This window comes from Eptatretus burgeri, chromosome 12, assembly GCF_056783735.1.
Source record: "Eptatretus burgeri isolate ZD-2024b chromosome 12, Ebu_testis_v1, whole genome shotgun sequence".
NCBI lineage: Eukaryota > Metazoa > Chordata > Myxini > Myxiniformes > Myxinidae > Eptatretus > Eptatretus burgeri.
This window is the reverse complement of record NC_140972.1, coordinates 94119682-94139960: the sequence shown is the minus strand read 5'-3', so window position 1 is coordinate 94139960 and position 20279 is coordinate 94119682. Positions and strand designations below refer to the sequence as shown.

The 20279-nt window shown below is 42.9% G+C and overlaps 1 protein-coding gene and 1 long non-coding RNA gene across 6 annotated transcripts in view; one reads left to right on the top strand and one right to left on the bottom strand.

Moving 5' to 3' along the window:
* LOC147016161 (uncharacterized) overlaps positions 1-6338 on the top strand; it is a 117203-nt gene extending 110865 nt beyond the window's left edge. For both annotated transcript variants that reach the window (XR_015050039.1, XR_015050040.1), the window contains exon 3: positions 4885-6338. This is a non-coding gene — a long non-coding RNA (uncharacterized LOC147016161). The remainder of the gene's footprint in view (positions 1-4884) is intronic.
* Positions 1-20279, bottom strand: part of LOC147016159 (Kv channel-interacting protein 4-like) — a 484774-nt gene that overhangs the window by 173510 nt on the left and 290985 nt on the right. The gene's annotated exons all lie outside the window — the stretch shown is intronic.

Sequence of the window (20279 nt, the reverse complement as noted above, 5' to 3'; positions counted from 1 at the left end):
CAAGGTGAGTTTGTGTACAGAGTGCTGTTGGTGGGGGTCTGGTCAATGGGTGTTGTGCGGTTGATGTGTGTTTTTAACCAAGCCCATGCCCCCTCCCCTAAGAGGGGGGGGGATACAAAAACTACAAAACCTTAAAAAAAAAAGATTTAAAAAAAATTGCATTTTCTGCTTTGGATCTTGTGTTGATAAATTAGTATGGTGTTCTTGCAGGTATGATGGGCTGAATGGCCTCCACCTGTGTCTGTTTTCCTTGTATAAAGTTGCAATTGTGTGTGGAGTCAGGGCAGCTGTCCAACCAATCAGTGGGAAGGATTGTTGCAGACACACACATGAACAAGCATATTATTAGATAAGATAACGACACTCACAGCCATACAACTCCCATTCCCACCCCCACCCCGTCCCCCCTCCTCCCAAATATGATTAACGGTAAAGTAATCATTTTAAACTTACTTGTGCATCGACAAGCCCCAGATATGAATTCTCCACTGACGTTAAGAAGCACAAAGGTTTGGTTAGAAAGCGCCCATCTCCGAACCCTCAGACCTTTCACAGGCCCATATTATCAGGAGCATTTGCAATACAAACTGCAAGATTTCAATTTTTTGGAGGAGTTGATCAGGAAGTTCTCCAAATCTTTTGTTGTGCAGATGCACACCCCTTTCTCACAGGGAAGTTTCCAAGTATTTTCAGCTTCTTTAGCACATGTGGTCCATGTCCAGGCTGCCCAGATGGACTTCTTTGCTGGGGGTTTCTGTGCATGCTCGCCGAGCATTTATGGGCGGATGATGTCATTTTGAAAGTCACGTATTGGCAGATCTATATAATCCATTGACAGCAACGGTGTATGAATACACATGTCTATCACTAATCCCAACTCTAACAATCTATCTGGCCAGGTACAAAAGTACAGTCACCTCGACAGGAATGGAGGACCGTTCGATAAACTGCCAAAAGATTATTGCAATGACAACCCGCTGTGTACTCGAGATTCCATGACCCAAGCATACCTCACCAGACATCCTTTAGTGGAAACATAATTGTATTTCCAATGGAAAATCCAGATTTGACAATGTTCTCTAATAATTCATTTTTTCCACCTTCACCCCGGTCACTGGGGTCAATCATGCAAAAGATCCCGCAGGTCCAACAATGAAACCATCCTTGTCATGACTGCAGTGATTCGTCCTTTCTGCGCACCATCCGAGTCTTGATTCATCAACACCAACTCTCCTTCGAATTCCTCAGAGCACTACCTGAGCAATTCGATGAGAACCTCAATGCATCAACTCCAGCCAATCCGGATAGTGTTTAAATTAAAAATGATGTTCAATCACAGATCGATCAATCCGCAACTTCTCTCAAATTATCAACACACGATAAGACCCCTCGTTCTGTTTGTTGTTTCCATCTCGGCACTTCGTTCACGACGCTGGGATGCCAGGTTCAAGTCCTACGCAATGTGTTGATGTGTCCATCGACAATAAAGTACACCGACGACTCCTGATGTACCTGTCCTGCATGCTTTGGATGTACAAGATCACTCATGAGCCATTGATCACCAAATATACCATTTGATTGAGATGCATAAGCATGAGATGGATTTTAACCACAACATTCATACTTCATCAGCTCACTCTTTGGTAATTCCGACCATCGTCCTTTTGAGTGTAACAAGCTCAAATGAGTGAAGATCCTCGTCCTCTTAATGATGACGTCATAAAAACATATATGACGTCATTGTGATGTATCATATGTGCGGTAATTCATCTCTGCTAATGCCATGTTCGATTCCCGCAAACAAAATTCAAAAAGCTTGCCGAGTTTCGGAGATAATTTTTAGGCGATTTCCATTAGCGGAGATATTTTGACCTCATAACTTTTTTTTCTTGGAGGAATTTTCAAAATCGGAGATAGTTACTGCCTGCGTAGGGTATTTTTACAGATATATATGCCAAGTTTCAGGAAGTTTCGATGAAAACTGGAGGCTGTGAAACAAAAAAGGTCCACAAGAAGAAGATGAAGAACAACAACGTGAGTAAGACTTAGAGATCCTCCACGAGGATCTAAAAATATGGGGACAAGGTAAATAATTCGGATGAAAACCTCTTGTATTATTGGGTTGAAATGAGAAAATGACAATTTCCAAACAGAAATACAGAAAGTTTTGTCATGTTGAATTTGTTATCGAATCAAACTCTTTCCCAGTAACATAGTGGTGAAATTGACTGTCACGGAAGAATTGAAATCAAAAGAAAACTGCACCATTGGTTTTAATGATTCGTAGCTTTGAGGCATCCATGTATTATACAGCACTGTTTGCCGAGCCAACCATCTTACACTCTGCCTTGGGCCCAGGCAAGGCCACAACAACCAGACCATAAGAAATGTTTCTCACACTCTGACGAGGTTTTCACAAACACCGAGGAAAAACAAACGTATTAATCAAAGATCCTATTAAATAGAAAAGGCCACAAGCAAACATGGCAGAATGAGAAGGGATCAGTTGGTGTATTAAGCGGCCTCGGGGAGGAATGGCAAACGTGATTGGCACAAACTGTGTAACACACGTCGAACAAAGTTTTGTGCGTTATCACTTATACAGGAGATTGAAAAAGAAAATTGTGTGAGAAAAAGATAAACAAAATGGAATTTATCAGTTTGAGATGTTTCAAGGGCAACGTTGGCCAAACGGTGGATGTATGTGTGAGTGCGTGTATCATGTATGCGTGGATGTGAGTATGTGCGTTCGCACGTGTGTGCGTGTACATTTGCATGAGGGTGTGCGTTTGCACGAGGGTCGTGTTCACGTGAGGATGTGTGTCTGCGTGAGGGTGTGCATTCGCGTGAGGGTGTGCATCGTATGCATACTACACTCATGTGTTCCTTCCTTGTTTAACTCGGAGAATTTGTAGAATATGCAGGAATTAAAGTTTGGAACTCAGGTACCTGTTGTGTGAAATTTCTCCATCTCCTACTCCCAAGACAATTCTCAATAAGAGTTCTCAGGGGGTAATTCTAAAGGGTTCTAAAGGGTAAATTCTAAAGGGTAAATTCTAAAGAGACCTAAATGGTAATTCTAAAGGGTTATAAAAGGTCAATTCTAAAGGGTTATAAATGGTAATTCTAAAGGGTTCTAAAAGGTAAATTCTAAAGGGATCAAAATGGTAATTCTAAAGGGTTCTAAAAGGTAAATTCTAAAGGGTGATAAATGGTGATTCTAAAGGGTCCTAAAAGGTAAATTCTAAAGGGTTATAAATGGTAATTCTAAAGGGTTCTAAAACGTAAATTCTGAAGGGTTATAAATGGTAATTCTAAAGGGTTCTAAAAGGTAAATTCTAAAGGGTTCTAAAAGGTAAATTCTAAAGGGTTATAAATGGTAATTCGAAAGGGTCCTAAAAGGTAAATTCTAAAGGGTTATAAATGGTAATTCTAAAGGGTTCTAAAAGGTAAATTCTAAAGGGTTCTAAAAGGTAAATTCTAAAGGGTAAATTCTAAAGGGTTATAAATGGTAATTCGAAAGGGTCCTAAAAGGTAAATTCTAAAGGGTTATAAATGGTAATTCTAAAGGGTTCTAAAAGGTAAATTCTAAAGGGTTCTAAAAGGTAAATTCTAAAGGGTAAATTCTAAAGGGTTATAAATGGTAATTCTAAAGGGTTCTAAAAGGTAAATTCTAAAGGGTTATAAATGGTAATTTTCAAGTGTTCTAAATGGTAAATTCTAAAGGGTTCTAAAAGTTAAATTCTAAAGGGTTATAAATGGTAATTCTAAAGAGTTCTAAAAGGTAAATTCTAAAGGGATCTAAATGGTAATTCTAAAATCTAAATGGTAAATTATAAAGGGTTCTAAAGGGTAAATTCTAAAGGGATCTAAATGGTAAATTATAAAGGGTTCTAAAAGGTAAATTCTAAAGGGATCTAAATGGTAATTCTAAAATCTAAATGGTAAATTCTAAAGGGTTCTAAAAGTTAAATTCTAAAGGGTTATAAATGGTAATTATAAAGGGTTCTAAAAGGTAAATTCTAAAGGGATCTAAATGGTAATTCTAAAATCTAAATGGTAAATTCTAAAGGGTTCTAAAGGGTAAATTCTAAAGGGATCTAAATGGTAATTTTAAAATCTAAATGGTAAATTCTAAAGGATTCTAAAGGGTAAATTCTAAAGGGATCTAAATGGTAATTCTAAAATCTAAATGGTAAATTCTAAAGGGTTCTAAAAGGTATTTCTAAGGAGTTCTAAAGGGATCTAAATGGCAATTTCTAAAATCTAAAGGGTACATTTTAAAGGTCTATAGGGTAATTCTACAGGGTTGTAAAGGGCAATTCGAAATGGTTCCCAAATTGATGGCCGTAATATAGAAGTTGTGGGTGGAATCAGGCGAACTGTCTAACCAATGGGTACAACTCGCCACAAACGCATGCACGTGTCCTTTTATTGATAGATATGTCATTTTGAAAGTTGTGGATGATAATAACTCATCGAATCAACAGTATTCCAAAGTAGGAATTTCCAAAGGATGAGTCACCGAGGAATCAGTGAATGTGCTTTATGTACAAAGGTCACCCCACACTCAATGATATGGTGACATTTCTTTGACAATGGGGTCTTCAACAATGTGTGGAATCAACAGGACATTGATCAAAGGCATTCGAACTTCTGTGGGAAGCAAGGAGCTAGAATCTGATGTTTTGGGTGTTCACCCTTCATTTGTTTGTTTTTTCTCCAACGAGAGTTAAAAGGGAAACAAAATGTGCCAATTCGATTAAGAATAGCAGAAACAGGACAATCGTCAGTGCTGAAATGAAAAACAGGAAGAATGCTTTTTCTAGAGATTTGGTGAATATTTTTTTATGTCTTTGATGAACTCAATCAAATTCATTGCAGGTTGGTGTACTTCGTGTATACATTGATGCAAGAGGAGGCCAAGATGCCCAATCATGCCCGTGTTATATCGACACTGCTCAACCCCAACCCAACAACCTAATACATGATTACACTCACTCTCAGCGACATCAACCTCAGCCATGCCACACGCCCAATCAAACTCAATATCCATTCACTCAATGGGATGGGGGAAGGCAATCAGTAGATGGAGGGCATGGCCGAAGAGATACATCACAGATTTACGACATCGACAGTCATACCATATTGGGGATTTTTATTTTTATTTTAGTGGTGGGGAGGACAGTTCGGTAATGGTTGCATTAACACAGCTGAAACGTCAACACTTGAAAACACCCACTAAGAGAATCAATATGTTCGAGCTACCTCGACAACGGAACATGCATACAACACGTGATCACCCAATTCAGTTCCAATCTACCTTCAAAGTCTCTCTACCCCATTTGTCCCCATTGCTTCCATCCCCACACACCATGTTTTATGACTGCCATTGCTTTGCACTACCTCACCATTACCTGAGCTTATCGGCATCTGCATGGTGGTTTCTTTTGAAGCTGGAGACACGGCATAATATTACTCTTATTTGATTTTTTTTTTGAAAAATAAGTTAATACTTGAGATGAAATAGTGATCGACATTGATTTGATACCCCCATTAGACCGATTGTGGATTTTTAGAGCACAATTGCAGGAAACCAGGTATCCATACCATTTGTGGAGTTAGTTAAAATGCTTTTTAAATTGTATTTTCTTGCATCATTGCAAGCCAAGCAACACTGCTGTGAGTAGTTGGTTTAAAATGATATCCTTGCATAAACTGGCATTCGCAAATATCTAAAAATGCTTCCAAATTCAAATGGGAAAATCATTCTGGATAGACTAGCATGACAAAGACATCTTCACTCCGACACACCCTCCAAAGTTCATGGACATTGCACTAACAACTCAAGTGAGAATCAGAGCGAATAGACAATGGACATGCTCATTGTCTCCTAAAGATCATTTCGAATGTGTTTGAACTAAAAGTTGACATTTTTTTAATTTTGAAAAAGATCCATAATATCTTTATTTTCGTGATGGTTACACTTGAAAGAATACACTGTTGTTTCAGTGAACAGCTGGGTCCCCATTCTTCTTGAAGATCAGTGGAGTTTCTCATAAGACTTTTTCCTCCATGATGCAAATCTGCCCTTGTAATAATTATGACTTCAATTTGGGAGTTCTATTTGTGATTGTGTGATTGAAAATTCTCAACCGAGCCTGTGATACCATGTAGAGGTGCAATTGTGGAAGGTAGATCAAGAAAACGACCGAAACTCCGACCTTAAAGGTCCACAGAATGAGAAATTAATGTTTGCTTTAATGAAATAAATATGTCTTGACTTAACACTTAATCATTCATCGTTTGTTTTTCTTGAATAAATATCTTGAAACAAAGATTTTAATGTTTTTTTCGTGTCCTTGTATGCTCGATTGCCACCGCTTGCCAAAAATGCCGATGGAATTATGTTATTATCACGTGACCCGCTTTGTCTTCTTCAGAACACTTTTACTTCTAGACTTGTGTTTACGTGCGGTCTACATACGCTTTATACATCGAAACACCATAATCGTGTTATCAACTAAAAAAAAACAAAAAAGTTGAAGCCATTGAAAGCTGATGCGATCCCCACGAAGATTAGATATTGTTGTCCAATGGAAAAGAAGAAAAAGGACAAAAAAGCGTCAGAAACTGAGGGTAAGTAGTGCACTGTTACCCCCACGGTTGTACAGTTATGTTCAATCAGTGTGAATTGACACGTTGTACTTCATTCACTCACTGCATGTACATTGTGAGGATAGTCCAATCCAGTATGGTAATAAGTTGTGCCAATGGAATCGACAATTGTATTCCCTTTCGCTTTTAAGTGAGCACATCATGACGACAAGGATTACAGAAAAGTATTACATCAAAATACCATGAAACTCCATATGTGCCACGTTCTAGTTCTATGATTTACCACTTACCAGTTATTATTTCCAAATCTTTCATTGACATACCAATTGTTGTGAAAGCCAGGTATTTCATGCAAGATGTCATCCTCAATTTTTACCATGGGTTCATACATGTACGGTGTGACAGCACCTTCTACATCATAATTTTGACTACCGTCATAATCTCAGGATTCTTGATCAGAAAATTATTCGTCAAATTCACTTTCTGACGAGTCTGAAGCAAGTTGTGCGGCCATAATTGTTTGTGTGCTGAGACGATCATACTGGTGACGACGTCACCCAGGCTGCAATGACCATGGAGGTTTTCTGGAATTTTTTTATGGGTGGCATCAGCCAGGTTGGCTTTTTCAACTTTGACCCCTCAAAAATTATTAGAATTAAAAACATTGTTCAGTTCTTTATGACTTACAAATCAACATCATCAAATCAATTTTTTTCTTTTGTTTTTCATTTCTGATTCTGTGGACCTTTAATGCCCTTACTGATGAAACCAAATCAGTATCAGGAAACAAGAACAGGTAAATGGTGCCTGAGAATATGAATTTGGCCAGAAAAGTTCATGACAGTTCCTCCATGGTTCCCAGGCAAACAAGTGCGTGCAGTTTGCAGAGTGGTGTCGTCACAGTAAACATAACGAACAACAGTGATTGAATGGCTTTAAATGCTGTGCTTCATACGGACACAAACATCTTGGACATGTTTTTATTCTTCTGGGACTTCTTATTTAACGGCCACAATTATTCCCATGTGGAGTTGGCCAGGGGGAGCTTGGCCAAAGTCTTTCACAAACCAGCTGGCCAGATCTGACATTCGACTAAGGTTCGGGCAGAAATTTTGAATTTGGCCATGGTGTCAGTCATAGTTTTTCATTCTTTTGGGACAATTTTCCCAAACATGGATGTTAAAATGTTGAAGTTATGCACCTGATGTCCTCAAGATAGAGGGTTGGCAACATTGAGCTTTGTCCTTAACAAACTCACGGCCTTCTACACATCCTTATGGATGGTATTAAAGAGTATAAACTAGAACGGCACTCGGTAAAGTACATACCCCTGCTAGGCTGAACAGTTTACATTTTGCATCACGCTGACAGGCTGGATGTGGATCTGGTCATGAACCAAAATCGAATCAATTTGTCCTTGTCACACACACACGTCCACCAAGTTCCGTCCGAATCTGTCGGTAACTTTTTGAGGCATCGTGCTATACATACGTGTATAGTTTTGGCCCTATTTCACAATGGTGAACAATCACTTTGTAAAATTCTCCTTCAGTTTCCGGATCTTCACCAAAATCTAATCAGGTCATCCTTGTCACACACGAAACCTCTCCACCAAATTTCATTGGAATCCGTCCTCAAATTTTTGAGATATCCTGCACACAAACAAACAAATAGACAAACAAGCCGGTCGGCGACATGGGTGGTCGCTACATAATTGCATACTAGTCATACAGTTTTTGACGGATCAGGCTGAAAATCTTTTGGCAAAGACGTTGATTATAGTGCGCATAAAAGTGCGGAAGCATAAAATTTTCAAAAAATTCAAAGTCCCGTTGCTAGGCAACGGTGGTGTCCATAGCAACGGTGCTCTAACGCATACAACTAGATCCTGGTATGAACCTACGACCACCCAACAGACAGAGATGGGTGAAAACATCACCTCCTTCACCTTTGGTGGCGGAGGTAATAACTAACACACGCAACCAACCAATATACAGTGCTCCACTTGAAAAATCTTCGATTTTTTCAAGTCACAAGAAAGATGTCGCACACAGCACGAAACTTGCAAAATCCAAATACACAATCGTTACCATGGAAACATTAATTTGATGATTTCAAAAAAAATTGACCTCTCAAGTGTTTTACGTGATAGAATGATGTGCGTAACAAATTTGGTTGAGATATTTTCTAATTGCCTCCTGATTGGTGTTTTGCATGGTCTGGATGGCATTGGCCTTGACTTTTGACTAATCTTGACCAGATTATATTCACATATATGACACGTGTGTACAAATAAGCTGTGCAAGGTTCATTCTGATATCTTGAAAAATTCCTGCGGATTGGCAATAATAAAACCACAAAAATATCCCATTTGATGAGAATGGGGTGAAACTGTTATCACGGATGCCGTTTTCTCTTTGTCATGTGGCACTTTTTCCATTCCACATGTGATTTTTCCCTACGTGTCACGAATCAAGATGAGGAGAAACCTGAATTTTTGTTTTTAAATAATTATTTAATTAATTATATTTTGCACCCTTAGTACTGGAGGTGATATTTATATTTCCCTCCACCACCAAAGATGGAAGGAGGTTATGTCTTCACCCCTTTCTATCTGTTTGTTTGTTACTTGCAAAATCCAAGATTTTTTTCAAGTCCATTGGTTCGTTGATTTTGTTATTCTTTCTGTTTGTCACCTAAAGGTCACAATTTTCAACAGATCTTCACGAAACTTCACCACATGGTAGAGTTTGTCAGAAGGAAGAAGCCTTTTGTTGTTGATGTCAAAAGGTCAACAACAGGACAAAGGTCACCAACTTGGGTGGAATTTCTAAAATTATCAATTTTCATCCGATTGACTTGAAATTTGAAGAGGATTTGCATGTTTGGTCATTGAATTCAACCACCAATTATTTTTGAGGTCAAATTTGTTTTATGGATTTCACGAGTATCGTGCTCTGCACAATGTCTTCTTCTTGTTTGTCTGTTTGTTTATTTGTGTGTGTGTGCAGGATATCTCAAAAAGTTGTGGACAGATCCGGATAAAATTTTGTGCACCGGTCCGGTATGTGACAAGGACGAACCGATTAGATTTTGGTGAAGATACATATCCGGATCTGATAATTTTTTCAGTGATTCTTCACCATTGAGAGATGGAACTAAACTAGTATCAAGCACAATATCTCAAAACGTTGTGGACGGATTCAGATGAAACCTGGTGGACAGGTTGTGTGTGTGTGGCAAGGACAGATTGATTCGATTTTGGTGAAGATCCGAATACGGATCTGGATGCGAGAATTATTAAATTATAAAGTGATTCTTCACCATTGAGAGATTGGACCAAAAACGAAATAGTTCTGTTTTGCATGATATTTCAAAAACGAATTGGGCCCGATATGTTCTCGTGGATCAGGCATTGTGTGGTGGAGGTATGCGCTCTACCGAGTGCCCTTCTAGTTTTGTACTGAGGTGGTTTACCAATGGGGGGCCTTTTGATCATGACTGGTGAACCTCAAGTGTCATTGTAGAAGCCCTTCAGACAGGTTTAATGGGGTCTACCTGGTCTTAGGGTCCTAAAGGGTCTTCAATTATTTATAGGGTCTTAGGGTTATAAAGGGTTGAAAGAGTTTAGGGGTTTTAAGGGTCCTAAGGTTCTTAAAGGATCTTATTGTTTTAAAGTGCCACAAGGGTCTTTGGGTTATAAAGGGTATGTCGGATCTTAATGGCCATCGGGATCTTAAAGGGTCTTAGTGGTCTTTGCAGTCTAAAGGGTCTTATAGGTCTTACAAGTCTTTGGGTTCTAAAGGCTCTTTGGGTTATAAAGGGTCTTAAGGTTCTTGGGGGTTCAAGGGGTCTAAAGGGTGTAAAGGTTCAAAGGGTCTTCAAAGGTCCAAAGGGTATCAAAGTTTAAAATGGTCGAAAGGGGTCCAACAGGTGTAAGCGGTCTAAAACGTGTAAGGGCTTTAAATGTCTACATTCCTAAGTCCAATAATAAGTAATTAATGGACGTATTCACAGGGGTCGGCCAAGACTTCACCTCGCCAAGGGTTCACCGGTCATCCCGTGTTTTTCAGTTTTATATGCAGTAAAGTATATACATAGATATGGAGTCTCACCGTTCTCAACGGTATCACCATGCCAGATAGACAAATCATCTCACTGTCGTTCTCACAATCTCGTCGGACAGGCCATCGTATTTCTGTGCAGCCCATCATCTCGCCGCAATGTCCAACATCTTACGACACCGGCAATGACCTCTTGACAACCTGTCGTCTCACGACATACTAAAGTGAGAAATAAAGCTATCCATCACACGTTGTCATTGTTATTGGTCGCGAGTGTGAATGACCCGTGATGAGTGTGAATGAGTGTGAATGACTCATTTCCAAAATTAAAGTGACACCAGCAAAGGCGCATTGCGAAAACACCATGGCATCAGATCAATCAGCAAACCTGTTTGTGTCCCACCTGTCTCAGTTATCACTTTCATCCACCTCTTGTGCACCTGTCAACCTATCCCTTTGTTCACAGTCATGTCAAAGGCTCATTGAGAAGCATTATGGATGAAATCAACAGGACTTTGATGGAGTTATCCTCACCACCATAGGAAACACCGAGAAGAAGACGGCCATTAATCCGTCATTGGAGCAAAATAGCGTTTTTTGGATTCCATCCTTTGCTCTACCTGTCCCCCAATGAAGACAGAAACCATCCTTCAGGAGCAAGACCTCATTGAGAATCATGATGAGGGAGTTCAGCTTTGATGGATTGGTCCATCAATATGTAAAAGATGCATTTCGCACTAAATATTGATGGAAACATCTTCACTGTTTAGTGCATCACAGCATGAATGCATCTCATCACCAACCCATCTGAATTGTAAGGAAGTCCTGCAGTTCAAGTGGTGTTCGCATGAAAAGCTTTACCATTTCGTAATGCCGAAGCCTCATGTGGGGAGAAGCTAGTGGGAACGTTTGCAAACTTCCAGCAGAGGTTGGGGTGTATCCTGCGTACATACATAACAAAGAATGTAAGTTTTATATACATAAGATAGGTACACCTCGGAGCGAATGATGTAGGGAAAGTTCACCCGGACGTTTTGAAAAATAGATACAGGATATCGGGTAAGTGGCTGAAAGCAAAGGGTTGTGAGGTCATGTTTTCTGGGATCCTCCCAAGATTTAGGAAACAATATAGAAATTACGAGCAGAGCAATAGACGTCAACCAATGGCTGGAAGAATGGTGTCGGGAGGATGGTTTTATATTTAAGAATCAGTGGGAATAATTTAGGGGACAAAGGGAGTGTTTCTGGAATGATGGTGGTATCTCACACACACACACACACACACACACACACACACACACACACACACACACACACACACACACACACACACACACACACACACACACACACACACACACACACACACACACACACACACACACACACACGCATTTAAAGGCCATTTTCCCCGCTAAAGCAGGGGTTAGCCTTGCGGGCCCCATGACAATCTTCTCCACTTTACCCTGTTTTCTGCATCTCCCCTTCTTATTCCCCTTGCCCACATTTCCTCTTCCACCACATTTAGCCAAGTTTTTCTCGGTCTTCCCCGTCCTCTACTTCCGACTACACTCATTTCCAACACTCCTCTCACCAAGTCACTTTCATCCTTCCTCAACACATGACCCAACCATCTCAACCTGTTTCTCTTCACAACCTCCATCACAGACTCTATTCCCATCATCTTCCGCAAGTCATCATTTGTCTTCCTCTCTCTCAACGATACTCCACACATCCACCGAACCATTCGCATTTCCACCCTTTCCAGCCTTTGTTGCTGCTCCATGTTCAGTACCCATGTCTCACTCCCATAAATCATCGTACTCCTCACACATGAAGCATACACCTTTCCCTTCAGCTTCAACGACACTCCCCTTTTTGTCAGCACGCCACTCAGTTCCCGAAACTTCTTCCATGCACATCTCACTCGAGCAACCTTCGAAGAGTCTGATCCACCTTCTCCATTCAGCATGTCTCAGAGATAGCAAAATGTTTTCACCCCTTCCAGCTTCACACCATCTCCACGATCCAACTCAACAATTCCTTCATCTGCTGCTCCCTCGATGCACACCTTACACTTGAATGTAGCTGCCACACTGGTTAATGACCCTCTCACCCCACTACATTTTCGATGAACCCATTCAGCACACATTGTACACTGAATGGAGTTCACTCCGACACCCTTCCTGCACACAGCACACGGCCACTTCCCAGTCCTTTCCACCTCACCACATGCTTTACCACTTGCCATCACCTTCGTCTTTCCAATATTCACCTTCAAACCTTTTGCCTCCATACATTCCTTCCACTTGTTCATCTTCTCCTTCAGTCCATCCATACTCTCTGCAATCAACACCAGATCATCTGCATACAGCAGCTCCCACGGTAAACCCTCCTTTACCCTCCGAGCCAGCACCTCCATCACAACTACAAATAGAAGTGGACTTAGTACCGACCCCTGGTGCACTCCCACCTTCACCTCAAACTCACCACTGTTCCCATCCTTCGTCCTTACAGCTGTGCGTGCTCTCTCGTACATACATGGCCATCACTACTCTGATCAACCATTAGTCCACTCCTAACTTCCTCAATGCCCATGCCATTACTTCACGTGGGACCCTATCAAATGCTTTCTCCAGATCAACAAACCCAAAAAACAACTTCTTCCTCTTCTCCATGGACTTCTCCTGCAGCTGCCTTACAATAAAAATTGCATCTGTCGTTCCTCTTCCTGGCATAAATCCAAACTGCATTTCGTCAATCTTTACCTTCTTCCTTATCCTCTTCTCCAACACCCTTTCCAATACCTTCATTCCATGCTCCAATAACTTTATTGCTCTATAGGAGCCACAGTCCAGAGGGTCACCTTTCCCATTGTACAGAGGGACGAGGGTACTCAGTTCCCAATCCACTGAAATGCGGTCTTCTTTCACCACCAGATTACAGATCTCTATCATTCTCTTCACACCCAACTTCCCGCTGCCTTCAACATATCTCCCACAACTCCCGTCGGCCCTCCTGCTTTTCTACTCTTCATTGCTCTTATAGCTTCCTCAACTTCCTTCTCAGTTATCTTCTCTGCTGGTCCTAAAACCGGGTTACTCTCGATGTTTCTATCCCATTCATTTTCTACATTCAACAGCCTTTCCATATATCTCTTCCATCTTCCTTTAATTCCATCTGAATCCACAACAATTTGTCCCACTTCATCCTTCAAGCAACTCACCCCCGTCACATCAAATCTCTCTCTCGCTATCTGCTTTGCAATCCTGAATACCGCTCTCTTACCCTCCTCCGAATCCAAGCGTTCTCCGAACATTTTCCTATGGGCCTCCTGCGCCTTTGCAACCTCTTTCTTTGCAGCCTTCTTGGCTTCCTTATAACTTTCATGTGCTGCCTCTTCTTCCACCATATCCTTTGCCTTTTGCCATTCCTTGAACTTCTTCCTCTTCTCTTCAATCGTCTTTCCAACTTCATCATCCCAGCACCATGTTTCCGAGTGCCTCGGTGGTCCTTTTGTCCATCCACATACCTCACCAACGGCTCCCAATAGACTATCTTTCATTGACATCCAACCACTTTCAAGCTCAACCACATCATCTTCAACCATACTCAGCCTCTCTCTTAATGCTTCCTTCACTGTCGCCTCTTTCAACGTCCACACCTTCATCCTCGGTTGGTACTTCACCCGCCGAATTCTCCGCCCACCTTTCACCCTTATATCGCAGACAACCAGGTGGTGCTGCGAAACAGTCTCCTCCCCTGGGATCACCTTTGTGTCCCGGAGGTTTCCCCTATCTCGCTGACGCACCATCAGGTAGTCAATGGTTGCCGTCAACCCACCTGATGTGTATGTAATAAGCTTATTATTCGCTTTCTGGAATTGAGTATTACAGAGCAACAAATCAGCTCCATCAGCAAACTCCAAGATCCTTTCACCTTCTCCATTTCTCACACCATATCCATAACCCCCATGGACTCCCGCAAAACCGTCTGGACTCCTTCCCACATGTCCATTCAAGTCTCCTCCAACCACAACAACTTCCTCATCTTTCACATTTTCCATCAACTTCTCCATCGCACACCAGAACATGTTCTTCTCTTCATCGCTTCGACCGACTTGCGGGGCATATCCCGAGATGACGTTCACCAAGAGATTTCCGATCACAATTCTCACCATCATCAACCTTTCACTCACTCTAGTCACACTCACTACACTGTCTACAAACTCCTCAGAAAACATGACACCAACACCATGCACGCCTTCCGGGCACCCTTGCCACATAAACTTGTACTTCTGCCCCTGCCTTCCCTTCACCATTCTCACACCACTTCCCTTCCACCGTGTCTCCTGCACACAACATATGTCCACTCTTCTTCTGACCAATGTTTCAGCCACTTCTCCAGATCTCCCTGTCATTGTCCCTACATTCCATGTACCAAACCTCAGAAACCGATCTCCACGTGGGGCATCAGACGATTGGTCATCATAAATGGAAAAATTTCCTCCCTTGCTTCGATCGGGTTCCCCACCTTGAGTTTTAACGAGAGGGGGTGAGGACCCCCACGGGGTACTTCGGGCTGTACCCTGCCCATCAGTTGTACTCATCATGGTTTCCTTTTGAGGCGATGTTTTTATGGCCGGATGCCCTTCCTGACGCCAACCCTTTTAGTCACCTTTTACGACACGCAGGGATACGGTGTACCTATTCTGACCGCGGTACACACCGGGAACCGGGTGGTATGTTAAATAGAAAGGGGGCAGCAAGGTTTGCAGTGAGAATTGAGGAAGGAATTCAGGCTTTTTTAGGTCAGTGGAGGGTGGGGAAGCTACTAAGGAAGTTATTGTGCCCGGATGATGTTATTGGGATGAGTAAGGTCAGACAACAAAATAGAATTTCAGGAAGGGAAAAGTTAAATTTTTTTTTTTTTTTTTTTTTTTTTTTTACACTTCCATGACCTAATCTGTTGAACTCTCTCATACATTATTTTTAACAACAAAAACGATCTTATAATGCTTCATCTTCCTCTCTCACACATGTGGTACTCTTTACTGTTTCACAATGCACTACTCTTCTGCTATTTTAACAGACTGCTCTCATTTCGACCTCTCCTTCATTCCTTGCCTAAAAAATCCAACTATTACAGCGCTTCTTCTCTCCATGCTCTGAATTCGCCTTCATTGCATCCATCAAGAATTGTGTTAAATCGTATCTCTGACCTAAAACTTTTAAAAACCACAGTTTGCCATGGATGCTCGCTTTCCATCAAACATTCTTTTTTCCCAACTTCAGTGCCAACTCACCCCCTCACCCCTCACTCTCACTCTCAAAGCAACCATCCCACTCTTCTCCCTCCAAGCCTCCCTCTCACCTCTCTCAAAAACTCCCCCTCACCTTTCTCACACCTTTCATCCCCCTCACTCTTCCTTCTCAAAGTTGCCCCCCTCTCATCCACCAACCTGCCTCCCTCCACTGCCCTCTCACCTCCATCTCTTCACTCCACCTCCTCAAATCCTCAACTGCCTTCTTCCTTGTCTCTTGTCCCCCCTCTCCCCCAGCACCACAGAGCCTTTTCTCCTCCTCATTCGGCCTCCTCCCCTCGCTGTTCTGCAATACCCCACACTCCTTCAGCAACCCTCCTTACCTGCCTCCCTCGTCCCTTGTCCTACCCTCCCCCTCCCCCTCCACCTCCTGCACCCAAAGCCTCCTCCCCTTCCTCTTCATTGAAAGTGTGGACCTCAAATATCCGGGGCCTTCGCTCAAACCTTTCAGATCTTTCCATACAGGTTGCCACTGACAAACCAGACATTATCTGCCTAACAGAAACTTTCCTCTCCCAAGACGTGTCTGACTCCCAAGTATCTCTCCCTGGCTACTCCCTCTTACGGTATGATAGACCTGAGCCTCGTCCTGGTGGAGGTGTTGCTCTCTTCATCAAAGACTCTATTCCTCACTCTCCATGCACTGCTCTCACTCCCCCACACCCCCAGGAATACCTCTGGCTCCGGCTTCCCCTCCACTCCCACCTCATGTTTATATGTGTACTGTACTGTCCACCGAACAGTGATGACTCCATCTACACCTCACTATCCGAAAACATGGACCATCTTCTATCTTCTCATCCAAACTCTCTCTTCCTCTTATGTGGTGACTTCAATTGTCATCACGCCAGTTGGCTAGGTGTGGGTACCTCTCTCACCTGTCATGGTACCTCAGCAAAAGCTTTCTGCGACTCATTGGGACTGACTCAATCGGTCAACTTCCCGACTCGGATCTCAACCAATGGTACTCCATCTCTTCTGGATCTGATTTTGACAAATTTCCCTGACAATATCTGCTGCTCTTCCTTCGCTCCAATTGGTTCTTCTGACCACGTCCTTGTCAAAGTGGACATCTCTCTGGCTGTTATCAGAGAACCACCTCACCGCCGTCGAGTCTGGCATTTCACTCAAGCCGACTGGCAGGGTCTCCGAGCAGCCATCAAACTTACAGACTGGTCTCCTATCACTACTTTCTCAAACATCAACTCATCCTGGGAATTCTTTCAAAGAAACTTGCTCTCCCTCATGCACAGATTTATCCCCTCTCGTGTTCAGTTGTCTTGCCCTTCCTCCCGCCCTTGGTTTACTGAAGCTTGTGGCGAGGCAGTTGTCCTGAAACAACTTGCCTTTGCCTCATGGAAAGCAAACCCAACTGAGGGCAATCTCAGTTCTTTCCACAAAGCTCGGAACAAGTGTGTATCTACCCTCAGGAGAGCCAGAAAACAACATCTTTCTCATCTCAAGTCTGAACTCTCAAACCTCTCTCCCTCCTCAAAATCCTGGTGGCGTTTAATCAAATCTGTTTCTGGTGTATGTTCCCCCTCCATCCCCTCCCTTACTTCAAATGGCCGCACTGCTGATTCCACACGTGATAAAGCTGAATGTCTAAACTCGGTGTTTGCAGCTAAATCTTGTGTCCTAAACCCATCTCTATCTCTACCCACTTTACCCAGTCGCACCCAACTGTCCCTGGACTCTGTATCCTTTTCTCCTGACAAGGTGGAGAGCTTGCTTTCAAACCTCGAGTCAGATTCTGCAACCGGTCCAGACGGCATCAGCCCACGTGTCCTCAAAGCCTGCTCTTCTGCTCTTGCTCACCCTCTCTCTGTTCTATTCACCCTCTCATTTGCCCAAGGTCATCTGCCATCTGCTTGGAAATCTGCTAACATCACTGCCCTGCATAAAAAAGGTGCAAAAACAGATCCCTATAACTACAGACCAATCAGCCTTCTCCCAATCATCAGCAAGGTGATGGAATCCATCATCGCCTCAGATATGAAATCCTTCCTCTTCTCCAATGGCTTGATTTCCAATCATCAATTTGGTTTCAGACCAGGCCACTCTACCCTGAATATGCTGCTTCTGCTCTCCCATCAATGGATGGAGGTCCTCAATGCCAGACAGGAAATCCGAGCCGTATCCCTGGACATATCACGTGCTTTTGACACAGTCTGGCACCCTGCCCTACTCACCAAACTCTCTTCCCATGGTATTCAAGGCCATCTCCACTCATGGCTCGCAGACTTCCTCTCCTGTCGCAGTCAACGTGTGGCCCTAAATGGAGTTCTTTCATCCCCTCTTTCTGTGCAGGCTGGAGTTCCTCAAGGTAGCGTTCTAGGCCCTGTTCTTTTTCTGGTTTTCATCAATGATCTCTCGGACTCTCTGGAAAATCCTCTATTTCTCTTTGCCGATGACTCCACCCTCTGCCGTACCATCTGTCATCCCTCAGACCGGCAAGCAGCAGCTTCTTCACTCACTGCAGATCTGGATAAAATCACAAACTGGTCCAACACGTGGAACATGTCTTTCAATCCAGACAAATCTCACACTCTCACTATGTCTCTTCGAAAGGACCGTTTACAAAACCCCCCCATCCACTTTCTCAACAATCCTCTGGAAGAAGTCTTTTCTTTCAAGCTTCTAGGTCTCACTATCTGCCATGACCTTTCCTGGGAAAGTCACATTTCCAACCTCGCCTCAAAAGCCAGTCGCCGACTGGGAATCCTCCGTCGTGCTAAGTCCTTCCTCGGCCCTCTTGAGCTCCTGACCACTTACAAAGCTTTTGTCCGTAGCCTGATGGAGTACTGCTCTCCCCTCTGGGCTGGTGCTCCTGCCTCCCACCTTTCTCAACTTCACGCTGTCGAAACCAGGGCATTTAAGATCATCGGCATCTCCCGCAATGAAGCTGAGTCTTTGGGCCTCTCACTCAATCACCGCAGGTTGGTCGGTGGTCTTTCTGTCTTCTACCGACTCCTCTCCACCCTTGCCCCCCCTGCTCTCTCTCTGCGATTTGTCCCCACCACATTTCCACAGGGCGCTCAAGGTCCGCCAACAACCCCCTTCTGGTAAAACTACCAAAATCACGAATCACTGCTCATCTTCACTCTTTCATTCCTCTTTTTTCCCGCCTTTGGAATAAACTTCCTCACTCTATTCTTTCCCATTCTTCCCTCCAGGCTTTCAAAACAGCTGTTCACCACCACCTCTTATCTTCCCCCATCCAAATCCTCGATCTTTTCTACCCCCGATAAATCCACCCAAGCCCACTTCCTTCATTTCTCCTGCTTTCCTTCCTGAAAGTCCCTGAAATGTCCATCTTCTCTTCGCCATGTTCCCTGTCCCATCCCCATCCCTCTCCCTTCCACAGTTCACCTAATGTGTCTGTTCCCCACTGTTTTGTCCCTTCCACTCCCGCCCCTCTTGTCTCATGCCTCCTTGCTGTGAGTTGTGTGTTAGCTCTCATACGAGCCTCGACCAAGGTATACAAAAAAAAAAAATAATAATAATTCTATACCGATGCCAGAAGTTTAAATAATAAGATGGAAGAGCTTGAAGCCAAAGTAGATAGCGAGGAGTACGATATAGTTGCAGTTAGTGAGACATCGTTTAAGGAGGAGAGTGACTGGAGGACAGGATTAGAAGGCTACAAGGTGTATTGGTGTGATAGGAAGGAGAGAATAGGAGGAGGAGCAGCAATCTGGGTACAGGACAGCATTGCATCAAGAGAAAGAGGTGACATTAAGGAAGGAATAAATGTTGAGGATTCTGTGTGGGTGTAGATTAGAGATTGTAAAAACAGTAAGATACTGGTAGAATGATTTTATAGGGCTCCGGGTGTGAAGGAAGAGGAGGAAGGAGGAGTACGTGAAGAATTCAAAAGGGCATATGGTAAGGGAAGAGTATTCATTATGGGGGATTTTAACTTGCCTGGGATAGATTGGGTCCACGAACATGGAAAGGACAGAGCGGATGAGGATTTCCTCGTTTTAGTCCAGGATTGATTTTAACCCAGTTTGTAGATCATCCCACCAGGAGGAGTGCAGTGTTGGACCTCCTTTTAAGTAACGATCCCAATATGGTGGAGGAGGTGGAGGTTGGGGCGCATTTAGGAGCAAGTGACTATAACATTGTGTGTGCAAAGATTCTGTTGAGGGTTAGAGTTCAGGATGGTAGGGTAAGGCTATTAGATTTCAGGAATGCAAACTTTGAGGGTATGAGGAGAGAGTTGGGTGATGTAGATTGGGAGACTGTAACAACAGAGAAATGGGAAACCT